The following is a 24,195-nucleotide window of genomic DNA, read 5'->3' as shown; positions in this document are numbered from 1 at the left end:
ACCCTCAATGGCAAGAAGGGTACTTCTGAGCAGTACTTATGCTGTGCGACCATTTCACAACTCAGAAACAGGTGTGATCTTTTCATAGGTTGGTCCCCTTCAAGAAGACCATTTGTTTTTTTAAGACATCGGATATAACATAAGCTATTCTCCAAGAAGCAGCCGAAGAACGCTTTGGAGCAAACTGTTACTGTAGCAGAAGCAAATCAAAGATTGGTTTCTAAACCGAGAATGGTATGCACATGTGGGGTCTGGTTCACACCAGTTTACACAAAACAGGATGCGACTGGGCTTGCACTTGAGTCAGTATTACACGACACCGCAGCTGGATTTTATATGGTACATATTTATACACTGTACTCATGTACGCTGCATTACGGATGCGTACCATCGTACACAAGCTTGCTCCTCAACTACAAGGATTTCTCGAATATGACATCGAAGTAAATTATGGCTCGCGCTGCCAGCTCTCGGGATGAATAGGTAGCTGAAGGGCCAGCAAAGGCGGCAACCTGTGTGACTGCGCCTACCAGGTAGTCCATGGGCTGTTGGCACTTGTAGGAAGCCTCGTGAGCACAAACACTGGACACGGGACACTTCGTGGGGAAACATAAACATGTCTTCAGCCGCGAATGACTCCCTGAAACAGCTCCTGGGTCGGCAACAGGCTGGCTGCTCAGCGCCTGGCATGTATTGGCCTGCCATTGCTAAAGGGTTCACAAGTATTTGCTGCCAAAAACGGCCAGAGCAGAAATGACACAATGCATCAAATTCAAATCATCAATGAGACAAAAAAAAAAAAAAAACTAGCTTATCCAGTTTTTCTAGAATGGAGATGCATTCTTTAGATGAAAATGTCATTACATGGTTTCCAAAAAATGTCTAACTGTAACCTGCCACCGCCTTCCAATCAGAGCTAAACACTGCCCAGGGGCTGAAGGGAACGAAACCTTTGCTTACATCAGCTTAAAAAATCTCAAGAAAGGTAGACTAGCAATGCCTTTGAAACAGATGTGCGCACACCGGGCCTGCCTGGAGCAGACAAAGAAGAGGCCACACAATCTCAGTGCACTCGGAAGTGGACACAGGGCGGGGCAAACATGGAGCAAAGACCACAAATGTAAAGTCGAAACGTGAAATGCGGCATGGGGCAAAAAGCTGATAAATGGAACCATCAGTTTTGACCATAATGAGGCCTCACTTTGGAACTGGCACTCATTTGTCAACCCAAAGAAACTTTGTCCCTTTACCTCTACGGGTGAATAAACAGAGCAGTGATGTTTGCACTTGACGCTACAGAGTGACTGTAGCCTCGAAGCTGAATCTTTATGTCATGGATATATAAACAGAGTTTTGGAACAGACATCTTTTTTCAACACATGAGTGACAAGAACCTTGCAAACAGAGGAACTGAACCCTGAAGACACGCCTCTATTCTACAGACAGGTAGACAGCTCACACTTAAGGGAGCACTTTACAAGCAAGAGTCCTGAAGACACGCCTTTACTCTGCAGAGGAACACAGGGATTGATGGGAAGCATTTTATACCACAGAAGAACAGAGTCCTGAACACAGTATTTTACTCTACCAGGCGAAATGACCTATATACTGCACTTAATGAAAACAAAACTTTGTTCTACAAAGTGCTGGAGGGAGTATTGGAAGGCAGCGTATATTCTAATGATGGACATATAGACATGACCCTTATTGTACACAGGGCCCGTTAAGCAGAACTTTGGTGTAGAGTGTAGCACACTCATAAGGCCTCGAAGACGGCGCTTCATTTGCGAGAGGAACGAGCACCACGGAAGCATGAGCAGAGCCCTTGCCTGGCAGGCTTGGGGCTCGAGGCGTTTCAGGGCTGGTGGACAAACTGGCTCTTCCACTGCATGCTTCAGGCACTGAGAAAGTGCCAAGGGCACCAGGTCTTCTGCAACTATTTTGTACACAGTATAAAGAGTTCAAATGAAAACAAAAGCTTGTACAGGAAAACATACCAGGGCAAGGGTGCCCGCTGGCTAATCCTCTGATAAATGTTTTATAAAAAGGAGATATCGGAAAGAATTCCCAGCTTGCACAGATAGCATTTTTCTTTGTTCTCACGTGACTGTACCTCTGCCCGAGTTCCTTCTGATGCATAAGCCTCGACAATGTTTACTACAGTTGCCAGGGGAAAAATCTCCCACAGCTTGAAAACTTTACATTTCTTCGGGGCAGAAGCATTAAAGATCTATATGTATTGGCCTATGTCTCTCGCTCTCCAGCACTGCACAGGGAGGCAAAGCATGACATGGAGAAAACACAGAGGGGATATGATAGAACCACTCATATAGCATCTGAAGTGGATGGGAGATGAATCAATCAATCCATCAATCAGGATTTATTAAGTGCAGCTAATTGCCTGATAGGGTATCCAAGCACTTGCAGGCCACAGAGGCTTATTCAAAGAGCCAGGACTTGAGAGCCTGACATAATTCCGGAAGAGAAGTTGGGAGATGTGTGGGGAGGCTGTTCGAGGTTTTTGCTGCGATGGAAGAGAAGGAGGGTCCTCCACTTCTACTTCGGTAGATGCACAGAGGATGGGCAAGTAAAAAAGAGGCAGAGCGTAGTCTTCTAGACAGTTGGTGGAAGTTCAGGCTGTGGTTAATGTACGCAGGTCCTTGGTTGTGTTGAGCCTTGTGTGTGTGTGGGTCAGCAGCCTGAATTGGCATCTCTTCTCTAGGGGGAGCCAGTGGAGTTGCCGGAGTTAGGTGTGATGTGGGCTCATTGGGGAAGGCCAAAGATGAGTCTAGCTGCGACGGTCTGTATGAAGTCTCTGTAGGAGGTGTGCAGTGATTTCTATATGGAGGGCGTTGCCGTAGTCCAGCCCGTTAGAGATAAAGGCCTATGTCACAGTGCATCTCGTGTGTAAGGGCAGCCACTTGAAAATATTGCATAGCACGAGCAAAGTGAAGAAGCAGGTGGAGGAGACGGCATTGATCTGTGATTTCATGGTGAGCTAGTTGTCAATGATAATTCAGAGGTTTCTGGCATGGTCAGAGAGAGAGAGAGAGGGGGGGGGGGGGTGCGGGTCCTAGGTCTGATTGCCACCAGAAGCCGTTCCATGTGTTGCTGCTAGTGCCAAAGACCAGCACTTCCATCTAGTCTGTGTTCAGCTGCAGGCAGTTGTTCTTCATCCAGTCAGCAATGCTTGTCACGCATCTGTGGAAGTTGGTTCTGGTTGTGGAGGGGTCATCGGTGGGTGAGTGTATGAGTTGGGTGTCGTCTGCGTAGGATATTATGTTGAGCCGGTGGGATCTGACGATGTTGGCCAGTGGCGTCATATATGTGTAGAAGAGCATGGGGCTGAGGGATGAGCCCTGGGGGACACCACAGGTAATCTCCTTGGGCTCAGAGGTGAAAGGTGGGAGTTGAATCCTCTGGGTTTTTCCGGTGAGAAAGGAGGTGATCCATCTGAGAGCATCCACTTTGATGCCGATGTGGTGGAGCTTTTTGATCAGCATGTGGTGGGATACAATGTCAACGGCTGCCGAGAGGTCGAGGAGAATTAAAGCTGCTGTTTCTCCTCAGTCGAGGAGGGTTTGGATGTCACCAGTGGCTGTGATCAGCGCAGTTTCAGTGATGTGACTGCTGCGGAAGCCAGACTGGAAGGCACAGAGCAGCTGGTTTTGCTCCAGGTATGTCATGAGTTGCTTGTCGAAGATCTTTTCTAGTACCTTCACTGGGAATAGGAGTAAGGAGTTTGGCTGGCAGTTTTTGAGTTCACTAGGGTTGGCGTATTTTTTTTTTTTTTTAATAATGGTTTGACTTCGGCATGTTTCCAGGCGTCAGGAAATGTTGCAGTGATGATAGAGGTGTTGAGCAGGGTGGTGAGTTCCTGGCCGATCCTTTGGTTTCCAAGGTTGAAGATGTGGTGCAGGCATGGGTCTGTGGGAGCTCCCGTGTGGATGGATTTCATGGTGGAGGTGATGTCCAGGGTGGAGAAGATGTTCCAGGTGGTCAGTGTGTGGTTCGTGTTGGTTGCAGTGGTGGCGTATCTGTCGAGGAAGTCAATAGGTGTGGGTTGGGGTTCGAAGTTTCTGTACATGGTTGCAATCTTGTTGCTGAAGAAGTGGGCGAGGTGGTTGCACAGCTCCTGTGATGGGGTGATGTTTTAGCTAGCAGCCGGGTTGGAAAATTCCTTAACAATGTTGAAAATCCATCACAGGGAGCGAGTAGCTTAGTAAAGTTAGCATTTGGGGGAATCACAGAGACCAGTCCTGCAGGCGAGGCTTGAATGGAAGACTAGGGTTCATCAAGTAACTCATGTGTCCAGCAAATGAGAATCCACAGGAGTCTCCTCCCATTACAGGCCCAGCCTAACAGGATTAGGCAACTACAATCCTTGGCCATGTCTACAGTACAAGATGTTCCCAGAATTCAGAAAACCTTCTTGGGTTACGGTGGAAGTCACTGTACAAGCACAGAATAAGAACTGAACAGGGTTGAATCCGTAACCTTACCTTAAAGCTAGCATGAAGCACAAACACCTGCTGGAGGAAAAAGTTAGCTGGTGCATCTGAAGTAAACACATCTAGACCATGCAGATTGACTACACTTACTGTTATTCATCTATTTGTTTACTTTTTAAGCTCTCTTGTCCTGTTACACAATGTGCATCAGTGCACCAAAGTCTCAACAGGTGCAGATTGGCCAAAACTACTGGTCTTGTCCAACTTGCAGGCGACAACAAGCAGGCCCGATTCTGCCCTGAGGTTGCTTGTCTTGTGCAGAGGATTTGCATACTCCAAGGTGCATAGGCACCTTGAAGTATGCAAAAGATTGGCTTTTTTCCTGCGGTAGCCCCCCGCCCTTCTGTCCCTCCCCCACAATCCCACCTAATGTAGTTCCAGGTTGGTGTACATTTTCAGGGGGTATCGTAACAGTTCCACTAACCACAGCTGCGAGAGGATGCTGTAGGTGTCAGCAAAGGGAGCAAAGTGAGATACATGTAATAAGCCGAAAGTCTTAAGGACTATTTCAGTTTTAGGCAGATATATATTTAAAAAAAAAAAAAACTCACCTGCTTGCTTACAGCAGGAAGGAATAAGTGGACATGGATACAAGAGCTTGAACACCTTTCAGGCACAGCATTACAAAACTGTCAAAATAGAATTAATGCCAAGAGAAGACAAACATTACACGGCAGAGGGGTGATTTGCAGAAGGGAAGTAACCACAAAATCTGCGTAGCAGGGATACAGAAAAGAAGTAACATTAAAGAAAAGATTGACCCCCCTTCTCTGGTAACACACTTTAATCCTTCACGCTGAGTGCACCTGTGCAACATTATCTCTACAAATCCTTCATAAGGCAGATGGTAGATCACAGTTTCAAGGCTCTTTGCTGAAGTGCTCAAACTCGTTTCCACAGGCTGCATTCTGAGAACAATTCGGGTTTCTTTTCATTATGAGACATGCTTCACCATTTGACGAAAGCAGGCAAGTCCTGCAAATGTCAAACACTTTTGTTGTTGAGGGCATCCAGTCGAGCCTAGGTCTAGGAACCTAACAGAGCAATGTTCAAGTACAGGGAGTGCTCAAAGGTTCCAAGGAATTCACAGAAAAGAGAGGTGTCTGTGAATGTACTCAGTAGTAACACTCAGAAAGCCAGGGGATTTACCTCCTATTCAGGAAACTCAAGCCAGAGAGCTTCCCTTTGAATTGTCAGCAAAGTGAACCACCAACCAATCCAGGGGATCATCGCACCTGAGAGCGGAATGTGGGAGGCACAATGTGAGGCTTTGGCTGGAAGCATGCACTGGTGCCACTCGCTCTGAAAGCATTTTCATCAGTCTGTCAAAACACCAAGAAAAGAAGGCAACAATTCCACCTAAAATTACTATTTGTAATTAACAGCAGCAGAAGCCTCAGACACCACAACTGTTCTCGTCTGAAAGTACTAAGCAGAAGAAGATCTGAAAAAACAAAGAACCAACATTCAGTCATAATGCGCAGCCAAGAACACACTAGACTATGCATAAAGTGTAACTTTACACATATGAGGAAAGACAGCATGTTTGAAGGGCTAATTTGCACATAACGCGCTAAGAACTGCCAATGCGAATGAAGAACGTGTTGAACTAGCCACTACTACTGGACCACAAAACAAGCTCAAACAATCGTACATGAACACCTGCTCAGGCAGCCGTAGGCTCCGGTTCCTAAAAAGACTATGGGGTCATTACGATCCGCCGAGATCGGCGCTGACGGTCAACAGAAGCCCGCAAGCGCGCAGAACCCCCCACCGGCCACATGACGAACACATGATGAACATCCAGCTGGGCCGGCGGGAGGAGACAGTGTTTCCGCCTGCCAGCCCAGCTGGATGCAGGGCCTTAACATTGACGCCGGCTCCGAATGGAGCCAGCGGCAATGCAGCAGTGCGGCGGGTGCAGCAGCACCTGTCGCACATTTCACTGCCCGATTAAATGCGCGACGGGGCTGTGCATGGGGGCCCGAGTCACTCATTCCACCAGCCTTTTACACCGCCAGGTAAAGGCTGGCAGAATGCGACTCATTATCCGGCGGGCAGCGCTGCTTGCAGTGCTGCCAAGTCGGATCAGAAATGTCACCACCGCCAGGCTGCCTGGTGGCGGAAGCCTGGCGGTGGCGGCGTTTCATCCGTGGCTGTTCTGCCACATACATTATTATATGGCGGTCTGGATCGCCATGCCGGTGGCGGAAATTACCGCCACTGCCGGCATGGCAGTCCAGACCGCCTAGTCTGTAATGACCACCTAAATCTCCATTACTGGTAGTTAAACTGAAAAATCCACGCTGACCACTCAGTTTTTCATACCTTCCTCATCACCACAAGGCCTTGTAATTTTGACCAAAATGGCCTCCTCTGCATAAAGTGAAAGCATGTTATGCAATTTTGGTAACTTTTAACTATGAAAAAGCAAGTGACCAGCTAATGCAAGGGGCCAGCCGATAACTAACAACTTTTCCAATGTTTGAATCACTGTCTGACCTTGCTGCAGAAAAAAAAGGTACATTTAGTTTACAAGTTTACTTTGTGCTAGACTGTAGGAAGTTGGCTCTGTATATACTATCTCAAAGTGAGAGATAGTGTGCACAGAGTCCAGGGGTTCCCCTTAGAGGTTGATAGTGGCAAAAATAGATAATACTAATGCTCTATATTGTGGTAGTGTGGTCGAGCACTAGGCTTATCAGAGGGTAGTGTTAAGCATTTTTTTGTACACACACACAGGCAATAAATGGGATACACATACTCAAAGACTTAACTGCAGGCCAATAGGTTTTTATATTGAAAAATATTATTTTCTTAATTTATTTTAGAACCACAAGATTCAGAATTCAAGTAAGTACATAAATTGTAAGGTACTTGGCATAGTTAAATGTAGACCTTTGAAGTAAAACAGTAATGTACATAGTTTTGTCAAAAATGGCAATAAGCCATTTTAAAAGTGGACACTGCAAAATTCAACAGTTCCTGGAGAAGGTAAGTACAAGTTAGTTTAGCAGGTAAGTAAAGCACTTAAAAGTTCAGTCTCCGGGGCATAGACAGCCCACCGCTGGGGGTTCAAGTTAACCCCAAACACCCAGCACCAGCAACACAGGGCCGGTCAGGTGCAGAGGCCAAAGAGGGGCCCAAATAACATAGGCACCTATGGAGACTAGGGATGCTCCGGTTCCAGTCTGCCAGGAGGTAAGTACCTGCGTCCTCAGGGAGCAGACCAGGAGGGTTTTGTAGAGCACTGGGGTGGGTCACAAACAGGCACACAAAATACACCCTCAGCGGCACACGGGGGGGGTTAGGTGCAGTGTGCAAAGTAGGTGTCGGGTTTTGTATTGGTTTCAATTGAGGGACCGGGGGGTCACTCTGGAGATGCAGGCAGGGCACGGGGGGAGCTTCTTGGGCCAGCCACCGACTGGGCACAGATGAGGGCCACCTGCTGGTCACTCCTGCACCAGTAGTTGGTTCCTCTTGGGCCTTAGAGACCTTCCCCAGCCACAGGGCCCTTGGTACCAGGGACTTATCTGTGTGCCAGGGCTGTGCCAATTGTGCAGACAAAGGTACAGTTTTAGGGAAAGAACACTGGTGCTGGGGTCTGGTTAGCAGGGTCCCAGCACACTTTCAATCATAACTAGCATCAACAAAAGGCAAAAAGTTAGGGGGTAACCATGTCAACAGTGGCATTTTCCTACACAGACCTAAAAGAAAAAAAAATTAAGGGAGAAGGAGGAATGAAGTGAGAAACAAAACAAGCATTTACAATGCAATGGGTCTCACATTTGCTCGAGTTAGAGCTATTAGCATTGTAAACTCCTAACTGTACTTTGCTTGCCACATTAATTGAAGATGAAAAGTAATACAGTTTCACATAAGCGAACAGATTCAAAGCGCCACGGCATCAGCATGAAGCAACACACAAAACGGAAAAGAAGTTCGCTCACAGTCAAACATATCAGCAAAACTGCAATTAGCCATGTAACAGAGGCGATGTCCGAGGCGGTAACTAAACAGCCCCAAGGAGGGACAAATATAAAGCATTTACCAACGAAAATAAAGGAATTTTGAAGGGCAAGCCCATGAATGAGTGATAGTGATGGGCGTGGTTAAAAGCACAGATACATGCCAACAAGTAAAAAAAATAAAAAAAATAAAAAAAAGTAGAGCTTCAGCGCTGCTATGCTCGACCTAAAAAGGAGAGGGTATTGTGTCAGATTTGAAACACATTAAATTGCTTTTTTTTTTAAATCACTGTCAGAGCCCAGTTATTTATTTCTATTATGGCATGAGGTCTATTGGATAAAATGTAAGGGTTGGACCGCACAGCCCCTTTACAGAGATCTGAACCTATCTTTGCAGGTGCCAGCTAGTTGCTTGATTTCTACCAAGCTCGTAAAAGTTGGCAGAAAGGAATTAAGTATGGCTTAGGGCACTCTTCCAACGTAAGATCCGAGGATGGTGATGCTGCCTCGATTAAATACCACGAGGAGCAGAGGTTAAGTAGTACCGGAACTCTACCAGATAAGCTCCTGGTTGGTACAGGGAGTGTGGCCATGAGACCGTGCCATCCCTCTCAATACCAATTATCAGTAATTGGAACCCTACAAGTCTCTGCCGTAGCTAACTAGGCAGTCACAGGACGTTGCTGTGTGACGAGGGGTCCTGTGGTAGTCTCTTTACACTGGAGGTACTCCCACCCTCACACAAGCAACTTCGGCGGGCAGGCATGTCTACAGACATACAAACTCAAGGATTCACAAATGATGTTTACATGTGCTTCATGCACAAATGCTGTTTAGCATGCTATAAACGGACTGACTGGCTTTGCCAATGCTGGAGGATAAATTTAATTAAATGCAACAGTATAATTAGTGTATGGACTTATCAGTTATTAAATATTCTCTCATGCTTTCCAATGGAAGCAATTCCTAGAGGCCAGAATGATTTATCAAGAGTTATTAGGACGAGATACAAGAGAATTATTCTTCTGAGTGGAGTCAAAACCAGCTCTATTTATATTTCTTTAAGATTGGGAACAAGAACTAAGCAGATAGCTGTGCTATTGAGCCAGACCTAATAATTCAGCCGAGTAAAGTTTCCATACAGATGTTTGGAAAAAAAAAAATTGAAAAATGATCCATCATTTTTTTTTTCAGTAGATAGTGTGAACTAAAGTGGAAGTACACACACGTTTTTATTTCAGTGTGTTTCCACTGCATCTAGTTGTGTTCTGTGGTGGCTGCAACAACAAATTATTATTTTTTGTAAAAAAATAGAACAGTAAACGAAAGTGGAACTTGGCCCACCAGAAATGGCATTCAAGTGAACTACCTTTTCTGTAGATGTTTGACAGCATTTTGGTTGTGCACATTTACTCAGAGTGAAGAGCAAGCTAATGGCTGACCAACAACCTGATACTCTATGCTGTGGTGGACAGAAGGAAAATATGACTGAATCTTGAGCAGACAAATGGATGAAAAGGCTGACAAAGTCCCTCAAAGTATTTTTTTTTATTATTGATGTTTTGGTAAACATGAGGCTGACAAGGAAGCTAAGGCTGTCTCAGGGTCGTACCTGAAAAGAACACAGTATGACTAAATCTTTAGACGTAGCATGTTGCCCACTAATTGGCCCTTTAAATAACTCCAGCATGCCAGCATAGCACACCACAACAAGAGGGAATCCCACACCAACAACTGATTGCAACATCTGTCACAGGCGGAGTCACAACTAGACCTTAATCTGGTCACTGCACCCAATGAATATTGCGACCTTAATACTGGTACTCGACCATCTGGCAATATATGCACAGCTGCCCTTGACTCGGCTTCAGACACCAGAGGAAGGAGAGGACATGTGCTCCTTGTGATGGGTCTAAGGTGATTATATCCCATGATCTCCTGAACTTTATTCTGAAGCAGAGCTGGCTGTAACTAAAGTGCTTCGCTAATCCCGTGAAGCACAGCTCATTCGGAGGAGGGGGAGCATCAGGAACTCTCCATGGGCATAACCGCAGCAAGGTTTACGATCAACATCCAAAGTCCGCACAAGATGGATCTGGGCTGGAGATGAGACCATATTACTTGGAGGTGTCCAAAGACAGCTTCCACCACCTCACTTCTCCGTGACCTAGCACTGTGGTCTGGGAAGCATGTTTAAAGGCTGAAGCAAACTAACATGTCACTGTGTGTGTGCGCCCTTTCAAGAACAATCGCCTGTACATTGCCTCATGTAGTCCAATCAACCCTACCGTTCAACCTCATCTGCTTTTCCCATTCTAGATACACCCTTGGTATTTATCACATACAACTCACTGACCTCTGTCTCAGGCAGACGTTTATAGCTCTCTCCCTCACAAGGAAGGCACAAAGTATGCCATGTGTGCAACCTCGGTAAACTACCCTCTGTGGGTCACCTTGTGGTCTGAATGCTCACTTCTACTAGAAGAGAGTTTCACAGCGCTTACGCACCTACTAAAAACTCAGTGTTTTTCTGCAAAGAATAAGATACAAAACTTTCAGGATTTGAAGCTGCAAAAAGACCTTTTGCCAATGCCTTATCCAACAGACAGTTGCTGCCAGTGCCAGTGGCTCGACATGACAAAGAGTTTGCACACTGCTCAAATGCCTAACAGTACACAACATTCACCATTCAATGCTATTCAACTCAATAATTCAAATGAAGAGGAAGAAGGTAGACAACAATGGCATTCAGGACACCTGCTTAACGAAGGCTGCATAACAAAACCAATGAATTTTGAGGATGTGATACTATTTTAGTTGCATAAAATAATAGCAAGCTATAGACGCTGCCACCTCTCCTCAAATGCGTCAGGATATTCCTCAAAAACTTTGTATAAAACTAAGAGGGGAAGGAGCCCAGGCAACCGCCAGTGTCACCACACACCACGCCACTAAACAACCTCGGCAAAGACAATCTGCTAAACCAGGGCCACAAATGGTACACCGGAAGCCCTGGTGCACACTAAGAGCCAAAGAGGGACCTTTGCCAGTCGAAGAAAGTACCATCAAAGCAGGAAAGCACTAGAGACATCTGCGGAGGCACCAGAGACGTTCAGGGAGGTAACCTAGAGGACCAAAGACAGGGGTCCACTGTGATGACAGAAAAGTTAGCGGTAACACAAGAGGTCCGTAGGAACATCAGAGAGGAACATAGGAACAACAAAAAGGCCATAGAAATAACAGAGAGGGTTAGACACAGGAATAATGGGGGCCCACAGGAACACAAGTAGAGGGCCTCTGTAACACCAGGGGACACAGAAAAACGGGGATTTGGATCAAAGGGACATGAAGGGGGCACATTAGGGACATGAAAGGTGGGGTTAGCAACATGAGAATGAACCAAAGAAGTATAACAGGAAGGCAACATGTAATCACAGCAACACCGTAGAGGGCCACACTATGACAAGAGCAGACTGAAACAACATACAAGGCCTCCGACTCTTGGCACCCTTCAGGCATCCACATGTGAGTAAACTACAGGTCTACATTCCCGAGTGCAGCCGAGAGGTTAAAATGTTATAACGTTCACACACCACGGTAACATCGGAGGTCAACAAAATGCAGCACCAAGGTACGCAAGCCTAAGAAAATCAAGATGCCCACACTCCCTAGAAACACCAGGTTAAAGCGCATTCTTTAGAAATGCCAGAGAGAATGAGGTACATCCAAAAAAAAAAAGTGTCTTTTTAGTGTGCCCAAAAGTACTCAACATATGTGCAATTGAAGTAACAGCTAAACCAACGATAAACAACACACCCAAAATTTCTCAGGAGAGCCATGTATCACAAGTCAAAAAGCCACAGGCATACTAAAGAAAAAGTGCAAAGAAATACTCAAGAAGTCGTCCCTTCTTGGCAGTATCCCATTTCTAAAACATTATTTTTAATAAACGTTTACTGCCAAAGTGAATACGTTTATTTGAGGCTTGTGGGATTTTTTTGGCAAGACACATCCAATAAAAGTATGCGCAGAACAAACAGTATTTACAAAGGGAGTTAGGACTCACATGCCAGGAGTATCTGAGATTCTCGCACTGCTTAAGAATGTGCGAGTGATGTCTCCGAAATCCATAGAAGGCCTCGTCCTCCAGCGAGCAGCGTGTTTGAAGAATCTTCTCGCACAGAGGCTTCAGCGCGGCCACGGCATCTCGATGAAGAGGAGCAGAGCGCAGTGATTCCGCCCTTCGCTCCTAGGAGGGCAGCCGGGGCATCTCCACACCACCCCTGCTGCCCGGGATCGCTCGCGTGATACCGGCCAGAATGTGCCAGCACAGGCGAAAACATCATCTGCTCTCCGAGATTTGTTTTTGTTTCAAAAACTCCTACAGTTTCGCTTTTATGAGCTCGTAATGTTTTACTGAACGCTATGCTTGAAAGGAGGCTCTCGGGACTTAAGATTTATGGGTCAAAAAAGGCAATGAAATGCTGACAGCAAACCGTGTGTGGCTCTGGGTGGCAACATGGACCCTGCCTGCCTGTGTATGCACACGTGGCAGTGACAGATATACGATCGGATGTGTGGCTCTGGGTTCCAGATGAGTGTGAGCCCGCCCCTGCTGTGCAAGAAGCGCACGGGAGGATATACACACAACATGATGTGCACCAACCCCTTCTTTGACGCCAGCACCATCGAACCGCGGTGTGTCCGCGAGCTGTCTGCCAGACCTGAGGAAGTGTGCGTGCTTCAAAGTGGGGCGACCACTGGACGGTGGGGATGCAGATGTGCTAGGCACATGAACCATATGTCAGCCCAAAACGAAGATCCTGGGTTGTATGAGCTCCCCTCCTCCCCAACCACCCCATCTCCCCCAAGGGAGTGACATATACATTTAAAGCGACGTTTATAGAAGATTCTAGTCACAAAAGTTAATCAAAAACAACCACTGAAATTTGCCAGTTACAGTTAGATAAAGTACCCAATATTTTATGCATCTGTAAACACAGCTCATGATCTCACATATAATATCAATCATGACACATTCAAAGGAATCAATACCCAGGACCGGCACCCAACTCACTGCGAGTCGTCCACTCCGGGCTCCGCACGGTCCTCTGAAGTGTCAAGCCGTGGTTGGCCAGGTTCTCCCTCTCTTTTTTCTTTTTTAAATGTTTAAAGGGTTCACCATCCATCTATAAGGTTTGTGAACTCTTGCTGATTCGTGGGTCTATGCTGGACTTTCATCAGCAGGGTTAGCAGTTCTAGGCCCAGGTCCACAGACCCTACAGAAGGTCCATTCAGAATCGGTTTGATATAGCCAATTACTGGGGTTTTGTGGTCCCTTGGCATAGGTCAGCAGGGGCTGTGAACCCAGCAGTAAAATAATTTTTGTACTTTGACATAGAGCGGGGCTATCTCTGAAATTCCCACCCGATCAACCTAGAGATAGAGAAAATACATACTGTAATATGGGACCAAATTGCCATTGAGGGGTTCTGGAGACCTCTATTTGGTTTAGTGGTTTATAAATCTCCCTTGAACTGCAGAATGGCAATAGAGGGGAAAAAAAAATCCTATTAACTTTAGTACCACATCACGAATCCGCATAACATTTAGCAAACTTTAGCATGTTTACTTCTCTTCTGGCATGTTGAGAGTTATGCAATCGTGGGGTAGCAAATTTAAAGGGGGCGGGGCAAAAATCTTGGTTTTGCTACTATCTGTGGTGCCTTGTCATGCATATATATGAAATTTAGTAGATCTTTAGCATGTGTAAAAGGCTCTTAATATATAGCGTTGGATGAAAATGTAGAAGGGCTCAATAAGGGGAGGGGGAAAAAAAGTTTCATTTGCTAATAACTTTGGCACTGATTAATGAATCTCAATTGTATTTGACAGGCTGTTATCAAGATGACTCCAGTGCAATGGGCAGAAGTTGGAACAACCTCTGACAAGACTAGTAAAAGGGGTGTGTGCAGCAGTTATTGGCCGAAGCCCTTGGGCTATCGGTGGTTACAAAGGCTGTGCATAGCAGGGTTTGGCCACAGACAGGCTCTATGCCCACTGCTACCGACTGCCAACCCCCACAGGGCATGCACATACGCTGGCCACAGGATTTTAAAGGGTTCACAAGTGCAATTTTGAAGTTTGTGGACTAAACATTGATACGGCGGGACCAAAATGGGACACCAAGACAAAAAGCTCCCTTGCCCAAATAACAGGATTTTATTTCTTAAATTAAAGCCCATGAACAGTCTGGCAAACTGAGTTTGAGCACTGTCTGCAAGCAAACGGTGGAAATATCACCAACTTTAAACCCTTTAAAGCTAACAAACACATTTTTGTAATGTTATTTTCTTAAAAAATACTAAGCAATTTAAATCAACCTAAGCAAGAGAGCTTCCCGGAGCAAAGTTCTAGTTTCATGCTAAGTTTGATTTAACTATCTTCGAGGGAATTTCTTTAAGAGGAAAGAAATTATAACCACCTAACTCATAAGGAGTTTTTATTTATTTTAAATTGAACACTATATCCAGGTTGAGTCCTAGGTAGATTGAGAGCTAAACACCCCTGTTTCCACGCCCCTGTCACAGGGGGCATTGAAACAATGTTTTTGACACTTTGAAAGGGTGGCAGGAGATAATCTTGGTTGTTACACCATTTAGCTCTCTCTCATTCAGTCCTGAATGTCAGCAAACTGGTCCGGATGGACTGCTGTCACATTAGAGGAGGCTAAACTATTTCTCAACCTGAAACCAACTCTTTTTTTTTGTGAGTTGGTACCAATAAACCATGTAAATAGTTAAGTTAGTGCAGAACTCTGAGGAAGAATAATGGAAATCAGATTTAAACCACTTTATAGTCTGATGACACAATTCAGTATACCAGAGGGACTCAATTCCGAGAAATGTTGATAAACTTCTTTCTCAGAATTCAATAGTAACCACCACAGAAAAAGTATCAGTGACAAGTCTAACTCTATCTCTCACGTTTCTGAAGCCACAGAAGAAGCTGAAGATATATGCACTGCCAATCGTGCAGCAGCTACATTACAATAAGCACTGCCAAAACCACGTGCAGGCCAGAGGCTGTGCCCTTGTCTGGTTTATTTGGTCTCTCTTATGGTTACGTTTTAGCTTACTCAGCAAAACGGCACAAAAAGCAACACAAAGGCAAACCCAGCAAGCATCCATCCATCGGCACCACTAGGAAAACAGCATGGGTCTGAGCTTCCTGGGTAGATTTCTGCCAAGGCGGTTACACGTCACAAAAAATGGTTAAGAGTGACCACAAAAGTAAGTGCGCTACTGAAAGCCAGGCCTGATAGTTAAAAATAGATAGCTACAGTTAGGAATAACAGCCATAGAGATGCCAGGCTAATATTTCCAAACTCCATAAAGTTCTCCAGATCCCCAGAAGGCAGAATACCAAACCACAAAGGGTCACTTTAAAAACACAAGGCACCTGTGCAACAAATGGCTGTGCTGCCATTCCACCGAATCACAGAACTTATATTGAACATGAGTGTAGACGATCCTGTCCGTAACCCATTCTTCAAAGTACAGAGCTAAGTAACCTGTGAGTTGGAGATGGGGACTATAATGGCATGAACAAGCCTTCTCAGCTGCTGGTGATGAGAAAGTCTGACAGCTATTTAAATGAGGCAGGAGGGATTAAGGATCCATGATGCACAGTTGTCAACCTAAATCTGGAGAGCTTTGGGGAAGCATACCGAAGCGTCTCAAGGGAGATGAGACAATTGAGGCCTAGAATCTACTACACAAATATGCATTCTGAGCAAGGGACTAAAGGGGGCGCATAATGGACCGAGGAAGGACAGCTACAGGGACAGCAAACTTTTTTTTTTTTTTTTTTACACAGATATCAACAATGCACTAGAAGTGAGAACCGGTGAAGGAGTGCTGCATGATTTCAGATCAAGGAGGTAGGGTTTAAGGGTTACAGTCCACATTGCTGGTGGTTCCACAATACTTCAAATTACAGGGCCCGCCACTCAGTGCAAGCGTTTAGGAACTTAATGCAAACTGCCTTCACTCAAGACAACATTAAGAGTACACCTGCTGACATCTTCACGAAGCCTGTAGTGCGGAATGACGCCTCCATTCTCTACCGACCCACCTATCGTTATTCATTTCATGCAATTCTAGTGGGAAAACATGTCTATCGCAGAAATGTGGCATCTACCAACCTTAGAAGACTAGGGTCCTATAAGGTACGCATTTGCCAGTGGAATTACTCTCTCTCTGTCTGTGGAAGAGGATCTTTTACATCCTGGCTTCAGAATCCCGGTACTTTCAGCTGGGGAATGACAGTGATACCCAAAGACGTCTGTCAATGCGTTCTAGGGGTTATAACTTTGCAGATCTCATGGTAGTGAATATCATGGTTACAGACTAAGTCTAATATAAAGTCTGTTCGTGGCATCATTATATGTTGGTGTAACTGTGCGTACTTACTCTCGGATAATATAAAGCTGTTGCCGAAGCATCAAAGGACTATAGCTTTGTATGGCTTAGGGTACTAAGTACTTGTATTGGCTGCTACCTCTTAATACTCAGATTAAGCATGCTTATGAAGCTTTAAAAAAGTATGAAATGTTTGGTGATTTGATGGAGAAATTAAATTTAAAATGTGAGGATTTTTTGGGCGAAAGAAACGTAACTGTTTTTTTAACAGCATATTTTTTTCCAAGTGGTGCTTAGAGATACAGTCCGTAAACATTGTGAAATTGGGTTTTGTTTAATTTGGTGAAACTATTTGGGTTTCTCTGTATTTACCTGTCAACTGCACAACCCGTGTACTCCAAAACATAAAACAACATGTAGTGAACTGGGGTTCTTTAAAGAAGACGATATTCAAGTTCTTCCACTGGCCTTTCAGACCTGGGGTTGGTGCATGCCGATCATTCATCAGAGTCCGATTTCTGTTTGTTTACAAACACACGCTCGAGGGCAAGCTAGCAGCAATCCGAAACACAAACCGCATCGGGGCCCTCTTGCAGAGCCCAGGGACCCGCGAGAGCGTGGTCACGTGGGAAGAGAGCGACGTGGCCCAGGGGAGAGGAGCTCGTGGCCAACGCGTCAGGAACTGCCCGAGTTAACGATGACTAAAGGCTGGGGCTGCCTAGTAAACGGAGCCGTAACAGAGGTGAAAGAGTCACAGAGATCTGGAGGGAGATAGGGGCAGAGGAATAGAGATTAAAGACACAGAGGAGGGACACCGAAGATGGATGGAGGGCGATGGCGCGCACTGCGTTAAGGAGTTTTGCAAACTACCAGACTCCAGCTAGGGTTTCCACCTGGCAGGTGTTTTACCGGCATGACCAGTATTTTTATAAGCAAATTAGTCAAAACCGGTTTTAAGACACACTTTAAGAAGCAGACATAAGAAATCACTTAAAATGTATTTAGAAGCTGTCTAAATTACTCCTAGTAGGTAATTAAAGTAAACAGGAGCAGAATTGTCGTCTAAAAATGAATAAAGTGTTATTTACATTAAGTCAGTTGCGTGACAGATCCTTGCTCTTCCAGAATCCCCAAACCTACACAAATGGACGTATATTTCTCTGCGAAAGGTGGCACTCTCGCTCAAACAGCTTGTTTTCCACACACGCCCGTCTTCGTGATCTCCAGAACAGCCATTGTTTGTAAAATTTTTAAGCAGATCAACTGATTTCTCCTTTTACTAAGCACTCGTGTGAATGTGGCGCTAAAGCTAGCAGAGTTATTTACAACAGCCTTGAGCAGGTGGTGACCGGTGACAGGCATGTGGTGCAGTCTTGTGGTAACAGGGGCAGTTTCTTTCTGAAGGAACGGCCAAAATGTACGATACTTGCTCATCGCACATCCACACCTCCTCAGCAGCTTTACTAATGACTTCTAAAGAAAGGCCACTTAAAGAACACTGCCACGTGCCGGGGCTGTAGATATCACTAGTGCAGAAGGTGCAGTGGCACCGGGACCTAGGACTGTGTGAGTGGCCCAATTCACTCAAATTAGTCGCTGTTTTGTACTACAAACTCGGGGGATGGGGACCAATATCTTTCCTCGCATCGTGGGTCATGGCGTCCTTGCTACGCTCCTGCCACATACGTAAAGATAAGGAAATATAGATTCTTGTCTGCAATACTACTGTATGTTCTTTCCCTCAAACAAAACCATACATTTTGATTGGCAACTCTGTTAGAATTAGGTCACTGACTTTGCCCCCTACAACTCCTATAGACAATACCTCAGATGAGTATTGGTCGCTCAAGCCTTGTTGACGGCCCCGAGCGATCAAAGGTGAAGCAGTCCATCTGCTTACTCCAAGGTCTTAGAAAGTGGTCTCCTAGGACATTGAGTTTGTGGTGCAGGGGCTCATAAAAGGCTTAGAAGGGGTGGGTGGAGGGGGTCAAAGGTGGGGTCAGGTAAGGGGAGTATGGAAAGTGATGCATTCTCTACTGTTACAAAGGTGGTCTTCATATCAAAGTAGAATATGATCGTCTGTCTTCAAATCCCTTTAGGTTACTGCTGTCAGGGGGGGAAGTGAGACACACAAGAGCAAGAAGTGCAGGTAATTGGGGTTGACTGCTGTGTAATGAAGATGTAAGTTTAGTCAGGTGCATTAATGGTGCACAGCTTTGGTCGCTTAAGTGTTCCTAGCTCTGAGGCTACAGGGTGGAACCATGTTTGTGGTGTTGCATATGCAGCCAATCCTTGACCTGCTAAATGATTCGGTGTCGTACTGGTGTTTGTTTAAAATGCTTCTTCTTAAATGAAGTCAGAGTGACTATTTAAGGTGAACCCACATCTGCTCTGTGTAACTGACCCTACGTTGGTATACTTTACTTGTATGTAATTAAGCACTGACCCAATTTCTATGGCTTTGCAACTGCATAGTCATTTGTGATAACAACTGGAAGAAAGCTGCCCCATGGAGCTTTACGTTCCCCTCTAAAATGGTTACCTCATTTTAATCAAAACATTCCCTCACAATCAAGTCGAGCTCCTACTTGTTTAAACTGGAGCAGTCCAGATTCTATACAGGGTGTCTGTGGAACAGCAACCTAGTCGTCCACCCTCCTGCTTGGAGATAGATGTGCAATGCCGGGGCGAGGTTGTGCCGTACTTGATCCTGCCTGTGCAAGATTTCTCAACCACAGTGGTGATCTGCCTTGGTATTCACCCACACCTCAAACTTTGTCCACTGATGCTCCCTCCTTTTCCTGTGTTTTGGAGACCGTATCTCAATCGCTAGGATAAGGACATAGGAAAGCAGGACTTATCTGTTGTTGGGAATTCAGCCCTGGCAGAAGAAGGGGAAAAAAAAAAGAGGGAACTAAGCTGGTGTAACTCACGAGGTCACCATCTAGTGCAGCACTACTCCTTCCACTAGTGACAGTTTTTTACTGCATATTTTGACCAACGGTAAACCTTTGCTGATCTCAAATCACCGACCCTATGACATCAATTAGCAATGCCCCTGCAACACTCTCATAGTTGCTATGCCTTGGGATTGCCACCCTAGAGCTCTACAATCAGGAATGTCATTCCAACAATTTCATCCTAGCTATGCCGAAGGAATAGGCACAGTGGAGATCAGCAATGCAATGGTCACAATCATTACTATGTCTTTATCAGAGAGGTTGTATAGAAGGTGGAAGGGAAGGTGCTCTGCTCAGTAGAGGACACATTTCAGAAGTAGTGATAAAAATTAGAAGGGATACAGGATAGCTCAAAGAATGTGAGACAGGTCACAGCTAATACATTTAAATACTTATAGAGTATAAAAAAAAAAATCAATTACTTTATTTGAACTATTCTGAAATTGTTGTGTTGATATTCAGGTGTTTTGCCAAACCACTTAAATTATTAAACAAAAAAATGACATGAATCTAAATGAGTCATATGTGAAGGGACTTGTAGGGCTAAGGTGATGCAAAAGTTAAGGGAAGAGAGCCGTCAAAACACCCCTCACACACAAACAAGGCAAGAATCTTAGTACTTTCTTAGACCCATCTCCCACAATTAAAAAGATCTGTGATAAGGCAAAAAGACAAAGCATTTATTTAAATATTAATGTTTATCTGCCCAAGCAAGGTAGTGAACGAAACTAAAGATTTGCACTCATAGGGGACAGAAAAGCCAGAAACGCACAAGTGAATACAAGGCATTGTAAGAGGATGAAAGCGTTTGCAGGAGAGTGTATTAGAGAGAGAAGCACAGAACACAAATTACTAAACAGTCAGGCTAATGACTTGTTCACTGGTCAGATAGAAAGACAATCAATCATTGGAGGCGCAGGGTGCAGGTGTCCTTAGGTTGGAGCCCTTTGCAGGGTTTGGACTCCCAAAAGCCAAGAGACCACAACATGTACTTCCTACCCCAGTGGCGGCATCCAAGCAGCAAACATGCAAAGTGTCTGGGGAGAGGCAGCAAGGATCGCAAGAGCTCGACATACACTGGCTTCCCCGTGAACATTTGCTTTTCAGTCACAGGACAAGAGACTCTTGCAAAATGCTTAAAGTTCCAAAACTAAGAATATTAAACCAGAAACTCGCAAGCCAATTTTAAAATCTACTAAAAACATGCCAGAATGTTACTGCTGCGAGTCCAGCACTGCACCCCAAAAGAAAGAACTCAACATGCACCACAGTGCTCTCCATTCCACGCTCTGAAAATGGGCAGGGTTGGGGTTTCCTGGACAGATATCTGCGTTCTGGCTGTACTGGATTTTTTACATTCTGCACATATCAGCTGGAAACAAACACACATACACTCAGATAAGAATATTAGATTGCAAGCCTTGTGGTAACCACAACAATCAGAATGAAGCAGTCTCCTGCTGACGTCTACCCAGTCTCCACCCACTTATGCAGAATTATGCAGCGTTACATGGAAGGCACTGACTTGCTGGTGTCTACACAAGTCTCTTCACATCAATGCATGATAAAGGGGCATTACGTCGAAGAATTGTGTTCTGCTGACGTCTACCCAAATCTCCACACACCGATGCATGATAAAGGAACGCTACATGGAGGGCAGTGCACATTGTTCCATGCAATCAAGGGCACTTCAGAAATGTGTATACAAATACGGTACAATAACAGTACCCAGATAGGACAGCTGAGGCATGACTTACCTTACCAATAATTAGGAAGATGCCACAAGTCTATTATACACCAGACAGTGAAAGAAATCAGCATTAAAAAAAACTAATTGGAAAAAAAGGGTAAGAATACCAAAACAGGGCAACCCCTTAAAAAATGTAGGTCAACACCTTATGGAAGGAACACGAAGTGGGCAAAAGTCAGGTAAATCAATTTAACCACTTGTGTTTTTATTGGTGTTCAAAAGAAATTACAGCACAAGTAATCATTCCTCACTCACATCACTGACTGTAGCTAGGTTAGTCCCGAGAACTGCCTCCTGGCTTTAACCCTGCCGGTTCCAAGTAGTGCTGCCGCCTTATAGTGAGAACCCTACCTCAACTCATCACTATCCTAAGTGCCAGTGATGAGCTGGTGCTTGCTGAATAACTCTTTACTAAGGAGCCTTCCCAGCGTCATAAACAAACCTCAGACTACACCACCTCACACTTTTTATTATAGGCGTGTCACCACTCAATAAGAAAAAGTTTGAATATTCTCTCGAACACTGCATACCAATTGTCAACATATTTTACCACTGAACAATGTTACAGCTTCATCAGGACAAATATTTATCGAGGAGCCTCAAAAAAGGTAGAGTAGAATACTCACACCATGGCGACCAAAAATTAAAAGCCCTCTGCTGCTGGACGTCTAAGGCTGCAGGTAAACAGCTGCACATACCAGTCAACCCTACAGTGTTTTCACAGGAAATCCTCGAAGGAAACTAGAAATCGACAGAAATCAGTTCCGGGTCGCCATCTCTAAGCACAGGGTGTCCATAGACGCCACACACTCGAACTGTAGGACAGACTAATATTTGCATCTGTTTAGTTTTTGGTTCTACAGATCTATCGTCAAGGGCCCCTTTGAAAACCACCGCCTCCCCCTCAATGCATCTGCACTACTGGGACACACACACTGGTGACAGCGCGAGATCTGAATTAACGCACGCGCCCTGGGTGCGCCCTAGCAGCGCGGCTGCGGGTTGCACAGATTTCCGCGCGCACAGGCCGGGATGGAGACATTACTACAGGAGGCGCAGTGACCCAGTGACCCAGTTCGGAGCGCGACTGGGATCTCTTTAACCGGAGAGTTATATAAGGAATTAAAGGGATACTGTACTCGCACTCCCGGGGATTAACATCCACCAAACACAACTGTTTGGTTGACAAATGGCTCCCCCGAGTCCCATCGGCGCACAACAGAGGGAAGAACATAAAATGTATGGTGACAAGCATAAAGGAGGCCCATGCGAGGCCATTAAGTGGGATAGGGGCACGGCGCATGAGTGGCATGTTTAAGAGGAACAGAGGGTTTAGAGGTGGAGGGGAAATAATTGAGTAAATTAGCCCTGAAAAGGATAATACCGAGACAAAGGGAAAAGAGCACAGCAGCTGCAGCAATCAAACAAAAGCGAAACCTACACACATTTTAACCAGGATTGAGAAAAGCAAAAACAGCTCCATTATTTTATCATGTTTCCTCAGAAAGCGAGTAATCCCGGAGGTAGTAAAACCCATTCTGTTACAGTACGCCATCTCTAATCGGCATAAAACAGTGCTGCTGCTCTGCTCGCAAAACAGGGGTGCGACCGACTGAAACCACAGGCACCAGGCAAATCCCTGCTAGGGTCGGCCTGTCAGCAGAGGCTTGGATGCAAACCCACAGGCCTACTGCACCTAACAGACACAAACAAGAACATGTTTCACAATAGCAATGACATGATAACTGAGGGCCAAAGAACCAGTGAAACGTGCCAAGAAGCGAATAGTTTTATTTGCACGACGCTATTGAGAAGCTGCTATTTTTTCTGTAAGATACCGACACATTGTCAATAAAAGAGAACAAACAAGTAAATCCAAAGTCAACGAAGCAACACCGCAAGGCACAGTTTAGCCACGTGGACCGAGAGCCGCGCAAACCCTTATTGTAGCGCAGATTAGAAGTGGCAACGGACACGGTGCGGAAGAATGCGACGTACAAAACAGAGTTAAATCTCCCTTTCTTCATCGGGCATCCTTGGTGTGCTCCAAAATCATCCTCTGGCCCATTTCTGTACTCGCAGACTGCTGCCAAGCAGGATTATATAGGTACACCTAGACATCTGATTCTGCCAGGTATTTGCTAAACGGCAGGTCACTGTGCGAAAGCAGGTGGAAGTATAACTGGACAGGGCACTCACGTGAAGTGCGCTTAGAACATGCCGGGGGACCCTTCTACTGTCCACAGCTAAGTCATACATTGGCGGACTAGGTCTATCAGCAGTATCGGAGTATCCAGGGCGATCACTCACTTTTCTGTACCTCTTTCACTAGAAGGAAAGCAAAGAATAAAACAAAGAGAAACTACTTCATCCAATCCATCATAAATTTACTTCTGAAGAACCTGAACTCATGCCCATGAGAGATAAAGCTGTCAAACATCTTAAGGGGTGCTGCAAAAACATCTACATCTGGGAGCCCGCATTTCGTGTTAATGGAGGGAGACTCATGAGAAGAATACCTGCTCTGTGATTCAGAGCACTTACAATACGGGAGGATCACAGAAACACCATCTGGAGACATAC

The 24,195-nt window shown here is 45.3% G+C and overlaps 1 protein-coding gene across 4 annotated transcripts in view; it reads right to left on the bottom strand.

Moving 5' to 3' along the window:
• AGAP1 (ArfGAP with GTPase domain, ankyrin repeat and PH domain 1) overlaps positions 1-24,195 on the bottom strand; it is a 942,320-nt gene that overhangs the window by 619,162 nt on the left and 298,963 nt on the right. The window lies entirely within an intron of this gene.

Source organism: Pleurodeles waltl, chromosome 3_1 (assembly GCF_031143425.1).
Source record: "Pleurodeles waltl isolate 20211129_DDA chromosome 3_1, aPleWal1.hap1.20221129, whole genome shotgun sequence".
Taxonomy (NCBI): Eukaryota; Metazoa; Chordata; class Amphibia; order Caudata; family Salamandridae; genus Pleurodeles; species Pleurodeles waltl.
This window is presented reverse-complemented; position numbering and strand designations above follow the sequence as displayed.